The 23,183-nt window shown below is 51.3% G+C and overlaps 14 non-coding genes across 14 annotated transcripts; all 14 read right to left on the bottom strand.

Annotated features, from left to right (window-relative positions):
* Positions 1-282: 282 nt before the first annotated feature.
* Positions 283-366, bottom strand: Trnal-uaa. The gene has a single exon. It is a non-coding gene; the product is annotated as a tRNA-Leu (tRNA).
* Positions 367-1,937: 1,571 nt separating this feature from the next.
* On the bottom strand, positions 1,938-2,021 carry Trnal-uaa. The gene has a single exon. It is a non-coding gene; the product is annotated as a tRNA-Leu (tRNA).
* A 1,571-nt stretch (positions 2,022-3,592) lies between these two features.
* Trnal-uaa lies at positions 3,593-3,676 on the bottom strand. The gene has a single exon. It is a non-coding gene; the product is annotated as a tRNA-Leu (tRNA).
* A 1,571-nt stretch (positions 3,677-5,247) lies between these two features.
* Positions 5,248-5,331, bottom strand: Trnal-uaa. The gene has a single exon. It is a non-coding gene; the product is annotated as a tRNA-Leu (tRNA).
* Positions 5,332-6,902: 1,571 nt separating this feature from the next.
* Trnal-uaa lies at positions 6,903-6,986 on the bottom strand. The gene has a single exon. It is a non-coding gene; the product is annotated as a tRNA-Leu (tRNA).
* Positions 6,987-8,557: 1,571 nt separating this feature from the next.
* On the bottom strand, positions 8,558-8,641 carry Trnal-uaa. The gene has a single exon. It is a non-coding gene; the product is annotated as a tRNA-Leu (tRNA).
* Positions 8,642-10,212: 1,571 nt separating this feature from the next.
* Trnal-uaa lies at positions 10,213-10,296 on the bottom strand. Its single transcript has one exon. It is a non-coding gene; the product is annotated as a tRNA-Leu (tRNA).
* A 1,571-nt stretch (positions 10,297-11,867) lies between these two features.
* Positions 11,868-11,951, bottom strand: Trnal-uaa. Its single transcript has one exon. It is a non-coding gene; the product is annotated as a tRNA-Leu (tRNA).
* A 1,571-nt stretch (positions 11,952-13,522) lies between these two features.
* Positions 13,523-13,606, bottom strand: Trnal-uaa. Its single transcript has one exon. It is a non-coding gene; the product is annotated as a tRNA-Leu (tRNA).
* Positions 13,607-15,177: 1,571 nt separating this feature from the next.
* Positions 15,178-15,261, bottom strand: Trnal-uaa. Its single transcript has one exon. It is a non-coding gene; the product is annotated as a tRNA-Leu (tRNA).
* A 1,571-nt stretch (positions 15,262-16,832) lies between these two features.
* On the bottom strand, positions 16,833-16,916 carry Trnal-uaa. Its single transcript has one exon. It is a non-coding gene; the product is annotated as a tRNA-Leu (tRNA).
* Positions 16,917-18,486: 1,570 nt separating this feature from the next.
* On the bottom strand, positions 18,487-18,570 carry Trnal-uaa. Its single transcript has one exon. It is a non-coding gene; the product is annotated as a tRNA-Leu (tRNA).
* A 1,571-nt stretch (positions 18,571-20,141) lies between these two features.
* Positions 20,142-20,225, bottom strand: Trnal-uaa. The gene has a single exon. It is a non-coding gene; the product is annotated as a tRNA-Leu (tRNA).
* Positions 20,226-21,795: 1,570 nt separating this feature from the next.
* Positions 21,796-21,879, bottom strand: Trnal-uaa. The gene has a single exon. It is a non-coding gene; the product is annotated as a tRNA-Leu (tRNA).
* Positions 21,880-23,183: the final 1,304 nt, after the last annotated feature.

The raw sequence follows: 23,183 nt of genomic DNA, 5'->3' as shown, positions 1-23,183 counted from the left end.
GATTTGCCTGACAGTCTCTCGCGTTGCCTTTTAGGGAAGGAAAATGGAATAGCCCTGAGCCACAACACAACGACCACGGAAACGTCCGTGAGAAGAGCTAAAACTCGGCACGAGAAAAATATGTTCCGCTATTTGTTTTCGGCCGCTCGAGCTATCGGACGTGCGACGCCTGCACTGCTGTCACTGTCGTCTCTAGTAAAATCTCCACGGCGTGTTTGTGCGTAATGTACTTGTTCTATAAGATGAAGGGAGTATGTTAGTTTCAGAATGTTTAAAATGCATTGTCAGATGTGGGGTTCGAACCCACGCTCCCTTACGGGAACCAGAGCTTAAATCTGGCGCCTTAGACCGCTCGGCCAATCTGACGTGCGAGACAAGCGCTCCAGTGACTTCCATCTCTAGCAAGATCTCAGGAGCCTCACTCCGAAACCTCTTTCTTTTTTCGGTAGAATGGAATTATGTGAGTTTAATAATATGTAAGACGCAATGTCAGATGTGGCGTACTAAACGCACCCTCGCTTTCGGGAACCAATGTGGCGCATTGGACCGCTTTCTTCCGTCGCTTCCAGTTTGAACTGTAACTAGCAAAACTGTATTTAGTAATAGGAACATTTTCACATTGATGCAAAGAAAACTAGATATTAACGAACGGCGAATAAGACCGTTTCCTAGCAACAGCCACGCTTTGCATTACGCACTCGTGGGAAGCCAATGAAATACTTCATGTGAGGCTCTAACTGTCGGCCTTCACTTTACAATACTTAGGCTCTGCCCCGGTGGTACCGACGCATGCATACTGAAACGCCTTTGGATCGTCAGTGAGTACTTCATATTAGAAATTTCGTGTTCGCCCTGATGCGCATTAAAGGGCCAATTTATCAGAGAAAGTCAGTTCTGCGCCTAGTTACGGTATGTCGCCCTAGCAGCACCAGGAAATCGGGTTCAGTGGTGCTCGCGTCGCACTCGGCGTTGAGCGCCTGCAGCGCTATCGCCTTCGGCCTCTGGCGCCAGGAGGGAAGGCGACACATCACGGCGCAAGCAGCGCGTAGCAGAAGGCGGTGGTGGTGTGTCGGTCAGCATGGTTGCTTCCCAAGTAGCTGCTCCGGGTTCGAAGCCCGGACATCGCACGGAAGTTGTCTCCTTTACCCAGGAGAGTGTTTTCAACGGTACGAATGGTTTCCCTTCTCCCCTCGTAGGCTAGTGCGGATTACGATTCACAGCATCGTGTGTCCCCATGTGTCGACTTGTCTCGACTTTGCTCGGCTGACGCAAAAGCTGACGCTTGCAAATGGGCGTATATGTAGAGGACAGGCGCTAGAAACGACTGGGAGAGGCCACATCAACAAACACACAACGGACCCTTTCATTTGACTGTGGCCGCATGTTCGCGCCTTTGCGTACCGAGAGCAAGAGGGGGGTCAGCGTGCTGGACCGTACCATTACCGCACAGCAGCACCAAAAACGAAGGAAAAAGGCAAAACTGAAGAAACCAAGACACGCGGACTTCCCAGTTCGTCCCCAGCCGAGCACTAACCACGGCCAACGCTGCCTAATTTCGGTAATCGGACATGAACCCGTGTCGTTGGCACGGCATACAAGTTGGCGAGAATGTTGCCAGACGTGCGGACGTCTTAGTCCGTGTACAGATCACTTGGGATTTGCCTGACAGTCTCTCGCGTTGCCTTTTAGGGAAGGAAAATGGAATAGCCCTGAGCCACAACACAACGACCACGGAAACGTCCGTGAGAAGAGCTAAAACTCGGCACGAGAAAAATATGTTCCGCTATTTGTTTTCGGCCGCTCGAGCTATCGGACGTGCGACGCCTGCACTGCTGTCACTGTCGTCTCTAGTAAAATCTCCACGGCGTGTTTGTGCGTAATGTACTTGTTCTATAAGATGAAGGGAGTATGTTAGTTTCAGAATGTTTAAAATGCATTGTCAGATGTGGGGTTCGAACCCACGCTCCCTTACGGGAACCAGAGCTTAAATCTGGCGCCTTAGACCGCTCGGCCAATCTGACGTGCGAGACAAGCGCTCCAGTGACTTCCATCTCTAGCAAGATCTCAGGAGCCTCACTCCGAAACCTCTTTCTTTTTTCGGTAGAATGGAATTATGTGAGTTTAATAATATGTAAGACGCAATGTCAGATGTGGCGTACTAAACGCACCCTCGCTTTCGGGAACCAATGTGGCGCATTGGACCGCTTTCTTCCGTCGCTTCCAGTTTGAACTGTAACTAGCAAAACTGTATTTAGTAATAGGAACATTTTCACATTGATGCAAAGAAAACTAGATATTAACGAACGGCGAATAAGACCGTTTCCTAGCAACAGCCACGCTTTGCATTACGCACTCGTGGGAAGCCAATGAAATACTTCATGTGAGGCTCTAACTGTCGGCCTTCACTTTACAATACTTAGGCTCTGCCCCGGTGGTACCGACGCATGCATACTGAAACGCCTTTGGATCGTCAGTGAGTACTTCATATTAGAAATTTCGTGTTCGCCCTGATGCGCATTAAAGGGCCAATTTATCAGAGAAAGTCAGTTCTGCGCCTAGTTACGGTATGTCGCCCTAGCAGCACCAGGAAATCGGGTTCAGTGGTGCTCGCGTCGCACTCGGCGTTGAGCGCCTGCAGCGCTATCGCCTTCGGCCTCTGGCGCCAGGAGGGAAGGCGACACATCACGGCGCAAGCAGCGCGTAGCAGAAGGCGGTGGTGGTGTGTCGGTCAGCATGGTTGCTTCCCAAGTAGCTGCTCCGGGTTCGAAGCCCGGACATCGCACGGAAGTTGTCTCCTTTACCCAGGAGAGTGTTTTCAACGGTACGAATGGTTTCCCTTCTCCCCTCGTAGGCTAGTGCGGATTACGATTCACAGCATCGTGTGTCCCCATGTGTCGACTTGTCTCGACTTTGCTCGGCTGACGCAAAAGCTGACGCTTGCAAATGGGCGTATATGTAGAGGACAGGCGCTAGAAACGACTGGGAGAGGCCACATCAACAAACACACAACGGACCCTTTCATTTGACTGTGGCCGCATGTTCGCGCCTTTGCGTACCGAGAGCAAGAGGGGGGTCAGCGTGCTGGACCGTACCATTACCGCACAGCAGCACCAAAAACGAAGGAAAAAGGCAAAACTGAAGAAACCAAGACACGCGGACTTCCCAGTTCGTCCCCAGCCGAGCACTAACCACGGCCAACGCTGCCTAATTTCGGTAATCGGACATGAACCCGTGTCGTTGGCACGGCATACAAGTTGGCGAGAATGTTGCCAGACGTGCGGACGTCTTAGTCCGTGTACAGATCACTTGGGATTTGCCTGACAGTCTCTCGCGTTGCCTTTTAGGGAAGGAAAATGGAATAGCCCTGAGCCACAACACAACGACCACGGAAACGTCCGTGAGAAGAGCTAAAACTCGGCACGAGAAAAATATGTTCCGCTATTTGTTTTCGGCCGCTCGAGCTATCGGACGTGCGACGCCTGCACTGCTGTCACTGTCGTCTCTAGTAAAATCTCCACGGCGTGTTTGTGCGTAATGTACTTGTTCTATAAGATGAAGGGAGTATGTTAGTTTCAGAATGTTTAAAATGCATTGTCAGATGTGGGGTTCGAACCCACGCTCCCTTACGGGAACCAGAGCTTAAATCTGGCGCCTTAGACCGCTCGGCCAATCTGACGTGCGAGACAAGCGCTCCAGTGACTTCCATCTCTAGCAAGATCTCAGGAGCCTCACTCCGAAACCTCTTTCTTTTTTCGGTAGAATGGAATTATGTGAGTTTAATAATATGTAAGACGCAATGTCAGATGTGGCGTACTAAACGCACCCTCGCTTTCGGGAACCAATGTGGCGCATTGGACCGCTTTCTTCCGTCGCTTCCAGTTTGAACTGTAACTAGCAAAACTGTATTTAGTAATAGGAACATTTTCACATTGATGCAAAGAAAACTAGATATTAACGAACGGCGAATAAGACCGTTTCCTAGCAACAGCCACGCTTTGCATTACGCACTCGTGGGAAGCCAATGAAATACTTCATGTGAGGCTCTAACTGTCGGCCTTCACTTTACAATACTTAGGCTCTGCCCCGGTGGTACCGACGCATGCATACTGAAACGCCTTTGGATCGTCAGTGAGTACTTCATATTAGAAATTTCGTGTTCGCCCTGATGCGCATTAAAGGGCCAATTTATCAGAGAAAGTCAGTTCTGCGCCTAGTTACGGTATGTCGCCCTAGCAGCACCAGGAAATCGGGTTCAGTGGTGCTCGCGTCGCACTCGGCGTTGAGCGCCTGCAGCGCTATCGCCTTCGGCCTCTGGCGCCAGGAGGGAAGGCGACACATCACGGCGCAAGCAGCGCGTAGCAGAAGGCGGTGGTGGTGTGTCGGTCAGCATGGTTGCTTCCCAAGTAGCTGCTCCGGGTTCGAAGCCCGGACATCGCACGGAAGTTGTCTCCTTTACCCAGGAGAGTGTTTTCAACGGTACGAATGGTTTCCCTTCTCCCCTCGTAGGCTAGTGCGGATTACGATTCACAGCATCGTGTGTCCCCATGTGTCGACTTGTCTCGACTTTGCTCGGCTGACGCAAAAGCTGACGCTTGCAAATGGGCGTATATGTAGAGGACAGGCGCTAGAAACGACTGGGAGAGGCCACATCAACAAACACACAACGGACCCTTTCATTTGACTGTGGCCGCATGTTCGCGCCTTTGCGTACCGAGAGCAAGAGGGGGGTCAGCGTGCTGGACCGTACCATTACCGCACAGCAGCACCAAAAACGAAGGAAAAAGGCAAAACTGAAGAAACCAAGACACGCGGACTTCCCAGTTCGTCCCCAGCCGAGCACTAACCACGGCCAACGCTGCCTAATTTCGGTAATCGGACATGAACCCGTGTCGTTGGCACGGCATACAAGTTGGCGAGAATGTTGCCAGACGTGCGGACGTCTTAGTCCGTGTACAGATCACTTGGGATTTGCCTGACAGTCTCTCGCGTTGCCTTTTAGGGAAGGAAAATGGAATAGCCCTGAGCCACAACACAACGACCACGGAAACGTCCGTGAGAAGAGCTAAAACTCGGCACGAGAAAAATATGTTCCGCTATTTGTTTTCGGCCGCTCGAGCTATCGGACGTGCGACGCCTGCACTGCTGTCACTGTCGTCTCTAGTAAAATCTCCACGGCGTGTTTGTGCGTAATGTACTTGTTCTATAAGATGAAGGGAGTATGTTAGTTTCAGAATGTTTAAAATGCATTGTCAGATGTGGGGTTCGAACCCACGCTCCCTTACGGGAACCAGAGCTTAAATCTGGCGCCTTAGACCGCTCGGCCAATCTGACGTGCGAGACAAGCGCTCCAGTGACTTCCATCTCTAGCAAGATCTCAGGAGCCTCACTCCGAAACCTCTTTCTTTTTTCGGTAGAATGGAATTATGTGAGTTTAATAATATGTAAGACGCAATGTCAGATGTGGCGTACTAAACGCACCCTCGCTTTCGGGAACCAATGTGGCGCATTGGACCGCTTTCTTCCGTCGCTTCCAGTTTGAACTGTAACTAGCAAAACTGTATTTAGTAATAGGAACATTTTCACATTGATGCAAAGAAAACTAGATATTAACGAACGGCGAATAAGACCGTTTCCTAGCAACAGCCACGCTTTGCATTACGCACTCGTGGGAAGCCAATGAAATACTTCATGTGAGGCTCTAACTGTCGGCCTTCACTTTACAATACTTAGGCTCTGCCCCGGTGGTACCGACGCATGCATACTGAAACGCCTTTGGATCGTCAGTGAGTACTTCATATTAGAAATTTCGTGTTCGCCCTGATGCGCATTAAAGGGCCAATTTATCAGAGAAAGTCAGTTCTGCGCCTAGTTACGGTATGTCGCCCTAGCAGCACCAGGAAATCGGGTTCAGTGGTGCTCGCGTCGCACTCGGCGTTGAGCGCCTGCAGCGCTATCGCCTTCGGCCTCTGGCGCCAGGAGGGAAGGCGACACATCACGGCGCAAGCAGCGCGTAGCAGAAGGCGGTGGTGGTGTGTCGGTCAGCATGGTTGCTTCCCAAGTAGCTGCTCCGGGTTCGAAGCCCGGACATCGCACGGAAGTTGTCTCCTTTACCCAGGAGAGTGTTTTCAACGGTACGAATGGTTTCCCTTCTCCCCTCGTAGGCTAGTGCGGATTACGATTCACAGCATCGTGTGTCCCCATGTGTCGACTTGTCTCGACTTTGCTCGGCTGACGCAAAAGCTGACGCTTGCAAATGGGCGTATATGTAGAGGACAGGCGCTAGAAACGACTGGGAGAGGCCACATCAACAAACACACAACGGACCCTTTCATTTGACTGTGGCCGCATGTTCGCGCCTTTGCGTACCGAGAGCAAGAGGGGGGTCAGCGTGCTGGACCGTACCATTACCGCACAGCAGCACCAAAAACGAAGGAAAAAGGCAAAACTGAAGAAACCAAGACACGCGGACTTCCCAGTTCGTCCCCAGCCGAGCACTAACCACGGCCAACGCTGCCTAATTTCGGTAATCGGACATGAACCCGTGTCGTTGGCACGGCATACAAGTTGGCGAGAATGTTGCCAGACGTGCGGACGTCTTAGTCCGTGTACAGATCACTTGGGATTTGCCTGACAGTCTCTCGCGTTGCCTTTTAGGGAAGGAAAATGGAATAGCCCTGAGCCACAACACAACGACCACGGAAACGTCCGTGAGAAGAGCTAAAACTCGGCACGAGAAAAATATGTTCCGCTATTTGTTTTCGGCCGCTCGAGCTATCGGACGTGCGACGCCTGCACTGCTGTCACTGTCGTCTCTAGTAAAATCTCCACGGCGTGTTTGTGCGTAATGTACTTGTTCTATAAGATGAAGGGAGTATGTTAGTTTCAGAATGTTTAAAATGCATTGTCAGATGTGGGGTTCGAACCCACGCTCCCTTACGGGAACCAGAGCTTAAATCTGGCGCCTTAGACCGCTCGGCCAATCTGACGTGCGAGACAAGCGCTCCAGTGACTTCCATCTCTAGCAAGATCTCAGGAGCCTCACTCCGAAACCTCTTTCTTTTTTCGGTAGAATGGAATTATGTGAGTTTAATAATATGTAAGACGCAATGTCAGATGTGGCGTACTAAACGCACCCTCGCTTTCGGGAACCAATGTGGCGCATTGGACCGCTTTCTTCCGTCGCTTCCAGTTTGAACTGTAACTAGCAAAACTGTATTTAGTAATAGGAACATTTTCACATTGATGCAAAGAAAACTAGATATTAACGAACGGCGAATAAGACCGTTTCCTAGCAACAGCCACGCTTTGCATTACGCACTCGTGGGAAGCCAATGAAATACTTCATGTGAGGCTCTAACTGTCGGCCTTCACTTTACAATACTTAGGCTCTGCCCCGGTGGTACCGACGCATGCATACTGAAACGCCTTTGGATCGTCAGTGAGTACTTCATATTAGAAATTTCGTGTTCGCCCTGATGCGCATTAAAGGGCCAATTTATCAGAGAAAGTCAGTTCTGCGCCTAGTTACGGTATGTCGCCCTAGCAGCACCAGGAAATCGGGTTCAGTGGTGCTCGCGTCGCACTCGGCGTTGAGCGCCTGCAGCGCTATCGCCTTCGGCCTCTGGCGCCAGGAGGGAAGGCGACACATCACGGCGCAAGCAGCGCGTAGCAGAAGGCGGTGGTGGTGTGTCGGTCAGCATGGTTGCTTCCCAAGTAGCTGCTCCGGGTTCGAAGCCCGGACATCGCACGGAAGTTGTCTCCTTTACCCAGGAGAGTGTTTTCAACGGTACGAATGGTTTCCCTTCTCCCCTCGTAGGCTAGTGCGGATTACGATTCACAGCATCGTGTGTCCCCATGTGTCGACTTGTCTCGACTTTGCTCGGCTGACGCAAAAGCTGACGCTTGCAAATGGGCGTATATGTAGAGGACAGGCGCTAGAAACGACTGGGAGAGGCCACATCAACAAACACACAACGGACCCTTTCATTTGACTGTGGCCGCATGTTCGCGCCTTTGCGTACCGAGAGCAAGAGGGGGGTCAGCGTGCTGGACCGTACCATTACCGCACAGCAGCACCAAAAACGAAGGAAAAAGGCAAAACTGAAGAAACCAAGACACGCGGACTTCCCAGTTCGTCCCCAGCCGAGCACTAACCACGGCCAACGCTGCCTAATTTCGGTAATCGGACATGAACCCGTGTCGTTGGCACGGCATACAAGTTGGCGAGAATGTTGCCAGACGTGCGGACGTCTTAGTCCGTGTACAGATCACTTGGGATTTGCCTGACAGTCTCTCGCGTTGCCTTTTAGGGAAGGAAAATGGAATAGCCCTGAGCCACAACACAACGACCACGGAAACGTCCGTGAGAAGAGCTAAAACTCGGCACGAGAAAAATATGTTCCGCTATTTGTTTTCGGCCGCTCGAGCTATCGGACGTGCGACGCCTGCACTGCTGTCACTGTCGTCTCTAGTAAAATCTCCACGGCGTGTTTGTGCGTAATGTACTTGTTCTATAAGATGAAGGGAGTATGTTAGTTTCAGAATGTTTAAAATGCATTGTCAGATGTGGGGTTCGAACCCACGCTCCCTTACGGGAACCAGAGCTTAAATCTGGCGCCTTAGACCGCTCGGCCAATCTGACGTGCGAGACAAGCGCTCCAGTGACTTCCATCTCTAGCAAGATCTCAGGAGCCTCACTCCGAAACCTCTTTCTTTTTTCGGTAGAATGGAATTATGTGAGTTTAATAATATGTAAGACGCAATGTCAGATGTGGCGTACTAAACGCACCCTCGCTTTCGGGAACCAATGTGGCGCATTGGACCGCTTTCTTCCGTCGCTTCCAGTTTGAACTGTAACTAGCAAAACTGTATTTAGTAATAGGAACATTTTCACATTGATGCAAAGAAAACTAGATATTAACGAACGGCGAATAAGACCGTTTCCTAGCAACAGCCACGCTTTGCATTACGCACTCGTGGGAAGCCAATGAAATACTTCATGTGAGGCTCTAACTGTCGGCCTTCACTTTACAATACTTAGGCTCTGCCCCGGTGGTACCGACGCATGCATACTGAAACGCCTTTGGATCGTCAGTGAGTACTTCATATTAGAAATTTCGTGTTCGCCCTGATGCGCATTAAAGGGCCAATTTATCAGAGAAAGTCAGTTCTGCGCCTAGTTACGGTATGTCGCCCTAGCAGCACCAGGAAATCGGGTTCAGTGGTGCTCGCGTCGCACTCGGCGTTGAGCGCCTGCAGCGCTATCGCCTTCGGCCTCTGGCGCCAGGAGGGAAGGCGACACATCACGGCGCAAGCAGCGCGTAGCAGAAGGCGGTGGTGGTGTGTCGGTCAGCATGGTTGCTTCCCAAGTAGCTGCTCCGGGTTCGAAGCCCGGACATCGCACGGAAGTTGTCTCCTTTACCCAGGAGAGTGTTTTCAACGGTACGAATGGTTTCCCTTCTCCCCTCGTAGGCTAGTGCGGATTACGATTCACAGCATCGTGTGTCCCCATGTGTCGACTTGTCTCGACTTTGCTCGGCTGACGCAAAAGCTGACGCTTGCAAATGGGCGTATATGTAGAGGACAGGCGCTAGAAACGACTGGGAGAGGCCACATCAACAAACACACAACGGACCCTTTCATTTGACTGTGGCCGCATGTTCGCGCCTTTGCGTACCGAGAGCAAGAGGGGGGTCAGCGTGCTGGACCGTACCATTACCGCACAGCAGCACCAAAAACGAAGGAAAAAGGCAAAACTGAAGAAACCAAGACACGCGGACTTCCCAGTTCGTCCCCAGCCGAGCACTAACCACGGCCAACGCTGCCTAATTTCGGTAATCGGACATGAACCCGTGTCGTTGGCACGGCATACAAGTTGGCGAGAATGTTGCCAGACGTGCGGACGTCTTAGTCCGTGTACAGATCACTTGGGATTTGCCTGACAGTCTCTCGCGTTGCCTTTTAGGGAAGGAAAATGGAATAGCCCTGAGCCACAACACAACGACCACGGAAACGTCCGTGAGAAGAGCTAAAACTCGGCACGAGAAAAATATGTTCCGCTATTTGTTTTCGGCCGCTCGAGCTATCGGACGTGCGACGCCTGCACTGCTGTCACTGTCGTCTCTAGTAAAATCTCCACGGCGTGTTTGTGCGTAATGTACTTGTTCTATAAGATGAAGGGAGTATGTTAGTTTCAGAATGTTTAAAATGCATTGTCAGATGTGGGGTTCGAACCCACGCTCCCTTACGGGAACCAGAGCTTAAATCTGGCGCCTTAGACCGCTCGGCCAATCTGACGTGCGAGACAAGCGCTCCAGTGACTTCCATCTCTAGCAAGATCTCAGGAGCCTCACTCCGAAACCTCTTTCTTTTTTCGGTAGAATGGAATTATGTGAGTTTAATAATATGTAAGACGCAATGTCAGATGTGGCGTACTAAACGCACCCTCGCTTTCGGGAACCAATGTGGCGCATTGGACCGCTTTCTTCCGTCGCTTCCAGTTTGAACTGTAACTAGCAAAACTGTATTTAGTAATAGGAACATTTTCACATTGATGCAAAGAAAACTAGATATTAACGAACGGCGAATAAGACCGTTTCCTAGCAACAGCCACGCTTTGCATTACGCACTCGTGGGAAGCCAATGAAATACTTCATGTGAGGCTCTAACTGTCGGCCTTCACTTTACAATACTTAGGCTCTGCCCCGGTGGTACCGACGCATGCATACTGAAACGCCTTTGGATCGTCAGTGAGTACTTCATATTAGAAATTTCGTGTTCACCCTGATGCGCATTAAAGGGCCAATTTATCAGAGAAAGTCAGTTCTGCGCCTAGTTACGGTATGTCGCCCTAGCAGCACCAGGAAATCGGGTTCAGTGGTGCTCGCGTCGCACTCGGCGTTGAGCGCCTGCAGCGCTATCGCCTTCGGCCTCTGGCGCCAGGAGGGAAGGCGACACATCACGGCGCAAGCAGCGCGTAGCAGAAGGCGGTGGTGGTGTGTCGGTCAGCATGGTTGCTTCCCAAGTAGCTGCTCCGGGTTCGAAGCCCGGACATCGCACGGAAGTTGTCTCCTTTACCCAGGAGAGTGTTTTCAACGGTACGAATGGTTTCCCTTCTCCCCTCGTAGGCTAGTGCGGATTACGATTCACAGCATCGTGTGTCCCCATGTGTCGACTTGTCTCGACTTTGCTCGGCTGACGCAAAAGCTGACGCTTGCAAATGGGCGTATATGTAGAGGACAGGCGCTAGAAACGACTGGGAGAGGCCACATCAACAAACACACAACGGACCCTTTCATTTGACTGTGGCCGCATGTTCGCGCCTTTGCGTACCGAGAGCAAGAGGGGGGTCAGCGTGCTGGACCGTACCATTACCGCACAGCAGCACCAAAAACGAAGGAAAAAGGCAAAACTGAAGAAACCAAGACACGCGGACTTCCCAGTTCGTCCCCAGCCGAGCACTAACCACGGCCAACGCTGCCTAATTTCGGTAATCGGACATGAACCCGTGTCGTTGGCACGGCATACAAGTTGGCGAGAATGTTGCCAGACGTGCGGACGTCTTAGTCCGTGTACAGATCACTTGGGATTTGCCTGACAGTCTCTCGCGTTGCCTTTTAGGGAAGGAAAATGGAATAGCCCTGAGCCACAACACAACGACCACGGAAACGTCCGTGAGAAGAGCTAAAACTCGGCACGAGAAAAATATGTTCCGCTATTTGTTTTCGGCCGCTCGAGCTATCGGACGTGCGACGCCTGCACTGCTGTCACTGTCGTCTCTAGTAAAATCTCCACGGCGTGTTTGTGCGTAATGTACTTGTTCTATAAGATGAAGGGAGTATGTTAGTTTCAGAATGTTTAAAATGCATTGTCAGATGTGGGGTTCGAACCCACGCTCCCTTACGGGAACCAGAGCTTAAATCTGGCGCCTTAGACCGCTCGGCCAATCTGACGTGCGAGACAAGCGCTCCAGTGACTTCCATCTCTAGCAAGATCTCAGGAGCCTCACTCCGAAACCTCTTTCTTTTTTCGGTAGAATGGAATTATGTGAGTTTAATAATATGTAAGACGCAATGTCAGATGTGGCGTACTAAACGCACCCTCGCTTTCGGGAACCAATGTGGCGCATTGGACCGCTTTCTTCCGTCGCTTCCAGTTTGAACTGTAACTAGCAAAACTGTATTTAGTAATAGGAACATTTTCACATTGATGCAAAGAAAACTAGATATTAACGAACGGCGAATAAGACCGTTTCCTAGCAACAGCCACGCTTTGCATTACGCACTCGTGGGAAGCCAATGAAATACTTCATGTGAGGCTCTAACTGTCGGCCTTCACTTTACAATACTTAGGCTCTGCCCCGGTGGTACCGACGCATGCATACTGAAACGCCTTTGGATCGTCAGTGAGTACTTCATATTAGAAATTTCGTGTTCGCCCTGATGCGCATTAAAGGGCCAATTTATCAGAGAAAGTCAGTTCTGCGCCTAGTTACGGTATGTCGCCCTAGCAGCACCAGGAAATCGGGTTCAGTGGTGCTCGCGTCGCACTCGGCGTTGAGCGCCTGCAGCGCTATCGCCTTCGGCCTCTGGCGCCAGGAGGGAAGGCGACACATCACGGCGCAAGCAGCGCGTAGCAGAAGGCGGTGGTGGTGTGTCGGTCAGCATGGTTGCTTCCCAAGTAGCTGCTCCGGGTTCGAAGCCCGGACATCGCACGGAAGTTGTCTCCTTTACCCAGGAGAGTGTTTTCAACGGTACGAATGGTTTCCCTTCTCCCCTCGTAGGCTAGTGCGGATTACGATTCACAGCATCGTGTGTCCCCATGTGTCGACTTGTCTCGACTTTGCTCGGCTGACGCAAAAGCTGACGCTTGCAAATGGGCGTATATGTAGAGGACAGGCGCTAGAAACGACTGGGAGAGGCCACATCAACAAACACACAACGGACCCTTTCATTTGACTGTGGCCGCATGTTCGCGCCTTTGCGTACCGAGAGCAAGAGGGGGGTCAGCGTGCTGGACCGTACCATTACCGCACAGCAGCACCAAAAACGAAGGAAAAAGGCAAAACTGAAGAAACCAAGACACGCGGACTTCCCAGTTCGTCCCCAGCCGAGCACTAACCACGGCCAACGCTGCCTAATTTCGGTAATCGGACATGAACCCGTGTCGTTGGCACGGCATACAAGTTGGCGAGAATGTTGCCAGACGTGCGGACGTCTTAGTCCGTGTACAGATCACTTGGGATTTGCCTGACAGTCTCTCGCGTTGCCTTTTAGGGAAGGAAAATGGAATAGCCCTGAGCCACAACACAACGACCACGGAAACGTCCGTGAGAAGAGCTAAAACTCGGCACGAGAAAAATATGTTCCGCTATTTGTTTTCGGCCGCTCGAGCTATCGGACGTGCGACGCCTGCACTGCTGTCACTGTCGTCTCTAGTAAAATCTCCACGGCGTGTTTGTGCGTAATGTACTTGTTCTATAAGATGAAGGGAGTATGTTAGTTTCAGAATGTTTAAAATGCATTGTCAGATGTGGGGTTCGAACCCACGCTCCCTTACGGGAACCAGAGCTTAAATCTGGCGCCTTAGACCGCTCGGCCAATCTGACGTGCGAGACAAGCGCTCCAGTGACTTCCATCTCTAGCAAGATCTCAGGAGCCTCACTCCGAAACCTCTTTCTTTTTTCGGTAGAATGGAATTATGTGAGTTTAATAATATGTAAGACGCAATGTCAGATGTGGCGTACTAAACGCACCCTCGCTTTCGGGAACCAATGTGGCGCATTGGACCGCTTTCTTCCGTCGCTTCCAGTTTGAACTGTAACTAGCAAAACTGTATTTAGTAATAGGAACATTTTCACATTGATGCAAAGAAAACTAGATATTAACGAACGGCGAATAAGACCGTTTCCTAGCAACAGCCACGCTTTGCATTACGCACTCGTGGGAAGCCAATGAAATACTTCATGTGAGGCTCTAACTGTCGGCCTTCACTTTACAATACTTAGGCTCTGCCCCGGTGGTACCGACGCATGCATACTGAAACGCCTTTGGATCGTCAGTGAGTACTTCATATTAGAAATTTCGTGTTCGCCCTGATGCGCATTAAAGGGCCAATTTATCAGAGAAAGTCAGTTCTGCGCCTAGTTACGGTATGTCGCCCTAGCAGCACCAGGAAATCGGGTTCAGTGGTGCTCGCGTCGCACTCGGCGTTGAGCGCCTGCAGCGCTATCGCCTTCGGCCTCTGGCGCCAGGAGGGAAGGCGACACATCACGGCGCAAGCAGCGCGTAGCAGAAGGCGGTGGTGGTGTGTCGGTCAGCATGGTTGCTTCCCAAGTAGCTGCTCCGGGTTCGAAGCCCGGACATCGCACGGAAGTTGTCTCCTTTACCCAGGAGAGTGTTTTCAACGGTACGAATGGTTTCCCTTCTCCCCTCGTAGGCTAGTGCGGATTACGATTCACAGCATCGTGTGTCCCCATGTGTCGACTTGTCTCGACTTTGCTCGGCTGACGCAAAAGCTGACGCTTGCAAATGGGCGTATATGTAGAGGACAGGCGCTAGAAACGACTGGGAGAGGCCACATCAACAAACACACAACGGACCCTTTCATTTGACTGTGGCCGCATGTTCGCGCCTTTGCGTACCGAGAGCAAGAGGGGGGTCAGCGTGCTGGACCGTACCATTACCGCACAGCAGCACCAAAAACGAAGGAAAAAGGCAAAACTGAAGAAACCAAGACACGCGGACTTCCCAGTTCGTCCCCAGCCGAGCACTAACCACGGCCAACGCTGCCTAATTTCGGTAATCGGACATGAACCCGTGTCGTTGGCACGGCATACAAGTTGGCGAGAATGTTGCCAGACGTGCGGACGTCTTAGTCCGTGTACAGATCACTTGGGATTTGCCTGACAGTCTCTCGCGTTGCCTTTTAGGGAAGGAAAATGGAATAGCCCTGAGCCACAACACAACGACCACGGAAACGTCCGTGAGAAGAGCTAAAACTCGGCACGAGAAAAATATGTTCCGCTATTTGTTTTCGGCCGCTCGAGCTATCGGACGTGCGACGCCTGCACTGCTGTCACTGTCGTCTCTAGTAAAATCTCCACGGCGTGTTTGTGCGTAATGTACTTGTTCTATAAGATGAAGGGAGTATGTTAGTTTCAGAATGTTTAAAATGCATTGTCAGATGTGGGGTTCGAACCCACGCTCCCTTACGGGAACCAGAGCTTAAATCTGGCGCCTTAGACCGCTCGGCCAATCTGACGTGCGAGACAAGCGCTCCAGTGACTTCCATCTCTAGCAAGATCTCAGGAGCCTCACTCCGAAACCTCTTTCTTTTTTCGGTAGAATGGAATTATGTGAGTTTAATAATATGTAAGACGCAATGTCAGATGTGGCGTACTAAACGCACCCTCGCTTTCGGGAACCAATGTGGCGCATTGGACCGCTTTCTTCCGTCGCTTCCAGTTTGAACTGTAACTAGCAAAACTGTATTTAGTAATAGGAACATTTTCACATTGATGCAAAGAAAACTAGATATTAACGAACGGCGAATAAGACCGTTTCCTAGCAACAGCCACGCTTTGCATTACGCACTCGTGGGAAGCCAATGAAATACTTCATGTGAGGCTCTAACTGTCGGCCTTCACTTTACAATACTTAGGCTCTGCCCCGGTGGTACCGACGCATGCATACTGAAACGCCTTTGGATCGTCAGTGAGTACTTCATATTAGAAATTTCGTGTTCGCCCTGATGCGCATTAAAGGGCCAATTTATCAGAGAAAGTCAGTTCTGCGCCTAGTTACGGTATGTCGCCCTAGCAGCACCAGGAAATCGGGTTCAGTGGTGCTCGCGTCGCACTCGGCGTTGAGCGCCTGCAGCGCTATCGCCTTCGGCCTCTGGCGCCAGGAGGGAAGGCGACACATCACGGCGCAAGCAGCGCGTAGCAGAAGGCGGTGGTGGTGTGTCGGTCAGCATGGTTGCTTCCCAAGTAGCTGCTCCGGGTTCGAAGCCCGGACATCGCACGGAAGTTGTCTCCTTTACCCAGGAGAGTGTTTTCAACGGTACGAATGGTTTCCCTTCTCCCCTCGTAGGCTAGTGCGGATTACGATTCACAGCATCGTGTGTCCCCATGTGTCGACTTGTCTCGACTTTGCTCGGCTGACGCAAAAGCTGACGCTTGCAAATGGGCGTATATGTAGAGGACAGGCGCTAGAAACGACTGGGAGAGGCCACATCAACAAACACACAACGGACCCTTTCATTTGACTGTGGCCGCATGTTCGCGCCTTTGCGTACCGAGAGCAAGAGGGGGGTCAGCGTGCTGGACCGTACCATTACCGCACAGCAGCACCAAAAACGAAGGAAAAAGGCAAAACTGAAGAAACCAAGACACGCGGACTTCCCAGTTCGTCCCCAGCCGAGCACTAACCACGGCCAACGCTGCCTAATTTCGGTAATCGGACATGAACCCGTGTCGTTGGCACGGCATACAAGTTGGCGAGAATGTTGCCAGACGTGCGGACGTCTTAGTCCGTGTACAGATCACTTGGGATTTGCCTGACAGTCTCTCGCGTTGCCTTTTAGGGAAGGAAAATGGAATAGCCCTGAGCCACAACACAACGACCACGGAAACGTCCGTGAGAAGAGCTAAAACTCGGCACGAGAAAAATATGTTCCGCTATTTGTTTTCGGCCGCTCGAGCTATCGGACGTGCGACGCCTGCACTGCTGTCACTGTCGTCTCTAGTAAAATCTCCACGGCGTGTTTGTGCGTAATGTACTTGTTCTATAAGATGAAGGGAGTATGTTAGTTTCAGAATGTTTAAAATGCATTGTCAGATGTGGGGTTCGAACCCACGCTCCCTTACGGGAACCAGAGCTTAAATCTGGCGCCTTAGACCGCTCGGCCAATCTGACGTGCGAGACAAGCGCTCCAGTGACTTCCATCTCTAGCAAGATCTCAGGAGCCTCACTCCGAAACCTCTTTCTTTTTTCGGTAGAATGGAATTATGTGAGTTTAATAATATGTAAGACGCAATGTCAGATGTGGCGTACTAAACGCACCCTCGCTTTCGGGAACCAATGTGGCGCATTGGACCGCTTTCTTCCGTCGCTTCCAGTTTGAACTGTAACTAGCAAAACTGTATTTAGTAATAGGAACATTTTCACATTGATGCAAAGAAAACTAGATATTAACGAACGGCGAATAAGACCGTTTCCTAGCAACAGCCACGCTTTGCATTACGCACTCGTGGGAAGCCAATGAAATACTTCATGTGAGGCTCTAACTGTCGGCCTTCACTTTACAATACTTAGGCTCTGCCCCGGTGGTACCGACGCATGCATACTGAAACGCCTTTGGATCGTCAGTGAGTACTTCATATTAGAAATTTCGTGTTCGCCCTGATGGCATTAAAGGGCCAATTTATCAGAGAAAGTCAGTTCTGCGCCTAGTTACGGTATGTCGCCCTAGCAGCACCAGGAAATCGGGTTCAGTGGTGCTCGCGTCGCACTCGGCGTTGAGCGCCTGCAGCGCTATCGCCTTCGGCCTCTGGCGCCAGGAGGGAAGGCGACACATCACGGCGCAAGCAGCGCGTAGCAGAAGGCGGTGGTGGTGTGTCGGTCAGCATGGTTGCTTCCCAAGTAGCTGCTCCGGGTTCGAAGCCCGGACATCGCACGGAAGTTGTCTCCTTTACCCAGGAGAGTGTTTTCAACGGTACGAATGGTTTCCCTTCTCCCCTCGTAGGCTAGTGCGGATTACGATTCACAGCATCGTGTGTCCCCATGTGTCGACTTGTCTCGACTTTGCTCGGCTGACGCAAAAGCTGACGCTTGCAAATGGGCGTATATGTAGAGGACAGGCGCTAGAAACGACTGGGAGAGGCCACATCAACAAACACACAACGGACCCTTTCATTTGACTGTGGCCGCATGTTCGCGCCTTTGCGTACCGAGAGCAAGAGGGGGGTCAGCGTGCTGGACCGTACCATTACCGCACAGCAGCACCAAAAACGAAGGAAAAAGGCAAAACTGAAGAAACCAAGACACGCGGACTTCCCAGTTCGTCCCCAGCCGAGCACTAACCACGGCCAACGCTGCCTAATTTCGGTAATCGGACATGAACCCGTGTCGTTGGCACGGCATACAAGTTGGCGAGAATGTTGCCAGACGTGCGGACGTCTTAGTCCGTGTACAGATCACTTGGGATTTGCCTGACAGTCTCTCGCGTTGCCTTTTAGGGAAGGAAAATGGAATAGCCCTGAGCCACAACACAACGACCACGGAAACGTCCGTGAGAAGAGCTAAAACTCGGCACGAGAAAAATATGTTCCGCTATTTGTTTTCGGCCGCTCGAGCTATCGGACGTGCGACGCCTGCACTGCTGTCACTGTCGTCTCTAGTAAAATCTCCACGGCGTGTTTGTGCGTAATGTACTTGTTCTATAAGATGAAGGGAGTATGTTAGTTTCAGAATGTTTAAAATGCATTGTCAGATGTGGGGTTCGAACCCACGCTCCCTTACGGGAACCAGAGCTTAAATCTGGCGCCTTAGACCGCTCGGCCAATCTGACGTGCGAGACAAGCGCTCCAGTGACTTCCATCTCTAGCAAGATCTCAGGAGCCTCACTCCGAAACCTCTTTCTTTTTTCGGTAGAATGGAATTATGTGAGTTTAATAATATGTAAGACGCAATGTCAGATGTGGCGTACTAAACGCACCCTCGCTTTCGGGAACCAATGTGGCGCATTGGACCGCTTTCTTCCGTCGCTTCCAGTTTGAACTGTAACTAGCAAAACTGTATTTAGTAATAGGAACATTTTCACATTGATGCAAAGAAAAACTAGATATTAACGAACGGCGAATAAGACCGTTTCCTAGCAACAGCCACGCTTTGCATTACGCACTCGTGGGAAGCCAATGAAATACTTCATGTGAGGCTCTAACTGTCGGCCTTCACTTTACAATACTTAGGCTCTGCCCCGGTGGTACCGACGCATGCATACTGAAACGCCTTTGGATCGTCAGTGAGTACTTCATATTAGAAATTTCGTGTTCGCCCTGATGCGCATTAAAGGGCCAATTTATCAGAGAAAGTCAGTTCTGCGCCTAGTTACGGTATGTCGCCCTAGCAGCACCAGGAAATCGGGTTCAGTGGTGCTCGCGTCGCACTCGGCGTTGAGCGCCTGCAGCGCTATCGCCTTCGGCCTCTGGCGCCAGGAGGGAAGGCGACACATCACGGCGCAAGCAGCGCGTAGCAGAAGGCGGTGGTGGTGTGTCGGTCAGCATGGTTGCTTCCCAAGTAGCTGCTCCGGGTTCGAAGCCCGGACATCGCACGGAAGTTGTCTCCTTTACCCAGGAGAGTGTTTTCAACGGTACGAATGGTTTCCCTTCTCCCCTCGTAGGCTAGTGCGGATTACGATTCACAGCATCGTGTGTCCCCATGTGTCGACTTGTCTCGACTTTGCTCGGCTGACGCAAAAGCTGACGCTTGCAAATGGGCGTATATGTAGAGGACAGGCGCTAGAAACGACTGGGAGAGGCCACATCAACAAACACACAACGGACCCTTTCATTTGACTGTGGCCGCATGTTCGCGCCTTTGCGTACCGAGAGCAAGAGGGGGGTCAGCGTGCTGGACCGTACCATTACCGCACAGCAGCACCAAAAACGAAGGAAAAAGGCAAAACTGAAGAAACCAAGACACGCGGACTTCCCAGTTCGTCCCCAGCCGAGCACTAACCACGGCCAACGCTGCCTAATTTCGGTAATCGGACATGAACCCGTGTCGTTGGCACGGCATACAAGTTGGCGAGAATGTTGCCAGACGTGCGGACGTCTTAGTCCGTGTACAGATCACTTGGGATTTGCCTGACAGTCTCTCGCGTTGCCTTTTAGGGAAGGAAATGGAATAGCCCTGAGCCACAACACAACGACCACGGAAACGTCCGTGAGAAGAGCTAAAACTCGGCACGAGAAAAATATGTTCCGCTATTTGTTTTCGGCCGCTCGAGCTATCGGACGTGCGACGCCTGCACTGCTGTCACTGTCGTCTCTAGTAAAATCTCCACGGCGTGTTTGTGCGTAATGTACTTGTTCTATAAGATGAAGGGAGTATGTTAGTTTCAGAATGTTTAAAATGCATTGTCAGATGTGGGGTTCGAACCCACGCTCCCTTACGGGAACCAGAGCTTAAATCTGGCGCCTTAGACCGCTCGGCCAATCTGACGTGCGAGACAAGCGCTCCAGTGACTTCCATCTCTAGCAAGATCTCAGGAGCCTCACTCCGAAACCTCTTTCTTTTTTCGGTAGAATGGAATTATGTGAGTTTAATAATATGTAAGACGCAATGTCAGATGTGGCGTACTAAACGCACCCTCGCTTTCGGGAACCAATGTGGCGCATTGGACCGCTTTCTTCCGTCGCTTCCAGTTTGAACTGTAACTAGCAAAACTGTATTTAGTAATAGGAACATTTTCACATTGATGCAAAGAAAACTAGATATTAACGAACGGCGAATAAGACCGTTTCCTAGCAACAGCCACGCTTTGCATTACGCACTCGTGGGAAGCCAATGAAATACTTCATGTGAGGCTCTAACTGTCGGCCTTCACTTTACAATACTTAGGCTCTGCCCCGGTGGTACCGACGCATGCATACTGAAACGCCTTTGGATCGTCAGTGAGTACTTCATATTAGAAATTTCGTGTTCGCCCTGATGCGCATTAAAGGGCCAATTTATCAGAGAAAGTCAGTTCTGCGCCTAGTTACGGTATGTCGCCCTAGCAGCACCAGGAAATCGGTTCAGTGGTGCTCGCGTCGCACTCGGCGTTGAGCGCCTGCAGCGCTATCGCCTTCGGCCTCTGGCGCCAGGAGGGAAGGCGACACATCACGGCGCAAGCAGCGCGTAGCAGAAGGCGGTGGTGGTGTGTCGGTCAGCATGGTTGCTTCCCAAGTAGCTGCTCCGGGTTCGAAGCCCGGACATCGCACGGAAGTTGTCTCCTTTACCCAGGAGAGTGTTTTCAACGGTACGAATGGTTTCCCTTCTCCCCTCGTAGGCTAGTGCGGATTACGATTCACAGCATCGTGTGTCCCCATGTGTCGACTTGTCTCGACTTTGCTCGGCTGACGCAAAAGCTGACGCTTGCAAATGGCGTATATGTAGAGGACAGGCGCTAGAAACGACTGGGAGAGGCCACATCAACAAACACACAACGGACCCTTTCATTTGACTGTGGCCGCATGTTCGCGCCTTTGCGTACCGAGAGCAAGAGGGGGGTCAGCGTGCTGGACCGTACCATTACCGCACAGCAGCACCAAAAACGAAGGAAAAAGGCAAAACTGAAGAAACCAAGACACGCGGACTTCCCAGTTCGTCCCCCAGCCGAGCACTAACCACGGCCAACGCTGCCTAATTTCGGTAATCGGACATGAACCCGTGTCGTTGGCACGGCATACAAGTTGGCGAGAATGTTGCCAGACGTGCGGACGTCTTAGTCCGTGTACAGATCACTTGGGATTTGCCTGACAGTCTCTCGCGTTGCCTTTTAGGGAAGGAAAATGGAATAGCCCTGAGCCACAACACAACGACCACGGAAACGTCCGTGAGAAGAGCTAAAACTCGGCACGAGAAAAATATGTTCCGCTATTTGTTTTCGGCCGCTCGAGCTATCGGACGTGCGACGCCTGCACTGCTGTCACTGTCGTCTCTAGTAAAATCTCCACGGCGTGTTTGTGCGTAATGTACTTGTTCTATAAGATGAAGGGAGTATGTTAGTTTCAGAATGTTTAAAATGCATTGTCAGATGTGGGGTTCGAACCCACGCTCCCTTACGGGAACCAGAGCTTAAATCTGGCGCCTTAGACCGCTCGGCCAATCTGACGTGCGAGACAAGCGCTCCAGTGACTTCCATCTCTAGCAAGATCTCAGGAGCCTCACTCCGAAACCTCTTTCTTTTTTCGGTAGAATGGAATTATGTGAGTTTAATAATATGTAAGACGCAATGTCAGATGTGGCGTACTAAACGCACCCTCGCTTTCGGGAACCAATGTGGCGCATTGGACCGCTTTCTTCCGTCGCTTCCAGTTTGAACTGTAACTAGCAAAACTGTATTTAGTAATAGGAACATTTTCACATTGATGCAAAGAAAACTAGATATTAACGAACGGCGAATAAGACCGTTTCCTAGCAACAGCCACGCTTTGCATTACGCACTCGTGGGAAGCCAATGAAATACTTCATGTGAGGCTCTAACTGTCGGCCTTCACTTTACAATACTTAGGCTCTGCCCCGGTGGTACCGACGCATGCATACTGAAACGCCTTTGGATCGTCAGTGAGTACTTCATATTAGAAATTTCGTGTTCGCCCTGATGCGCATTAAAGGGCCAATTTATCAGAGAAAGTCAGTTCTGCGCCTAGTTACGGTATGTCGCCCTAGCAGCACCAGGAAATCGGGTTCAGTGGTGCTCGCGTCGCACTCGGCGTTGAGCGCCTGCAGCGCTATCGCCTTCGGCCTCTGGCGCCAGGAGGGAAGGCGACACATCACGGCGCAAGCAGCGCGTAGCAGAAGGCGGTGGTGGTGTGTCGGTCAGCATGGTTGCTTCCCAAGTAGCTGCTCCGGGTTCGAAGCCCGGACATCGCACGGAAGTTGTCTCCTTTACCCAGGAGAGTGTTTTCAACGGTACGAATGGTTTCCCTTCTCCCCTCGTAGGCTAGTGCGGATTACGATTCACAGCATCGTGTGTCCCCATGTGTCGACTTGTCTCGACTTTGCTCGGCTGACGCAAAAGCTGACGCTTGCAAATGGGCGTATATGTAGAGGACAGGCGCTAGAAACGACTGGGAGAGGCCACATCAACAAACACACAACGGACCCTTTCATTTGACTGTGGCCGCATGTTCGCGCCTTTGCGTACCGAGAGCAAGAGGGGGGTCAGCGTGCTGGACCGTACCATTACCGCACAGCAGCACCAAAAACGAAGGAAAAAGGCAAAACTGAAGAAACCAAGACACGCGGACTTCCCAGTTCGTCCCCAGCCGAGCACTAACCACGGCCAACGCTGCCTAATTTCGGTAATCGGACATGAACCCGTGTCGTTGGCACGGCATACAAGTTGGCGAGAATGTTGCCAGACGTGCGGACGTCTTAGTCCGTGTACAGATCACTTGGGATTTGCCTGACAGT

Source organism: Schistocerca americana, unplaced genomic scaffold (genome assembly GCF_021461395.2).
Source record: "Schistocerca americana isolate TAMUIC-IGC-003095 unplaced genomic scaffold, iqSchAmer2.1 HiC_scaffold_1469, whole genome shotgun sequence".
In the NCBI taxonomy this organism is placed as follows: Eukaryota; Metazoa; Arthropoda; class Insecta; order Orthoptera; family Acrididae; genus Schistocerca; species Schistocerca americana.
This window is presented reverse-complemented; position numbering and strand designations above follow the sequence as displayed.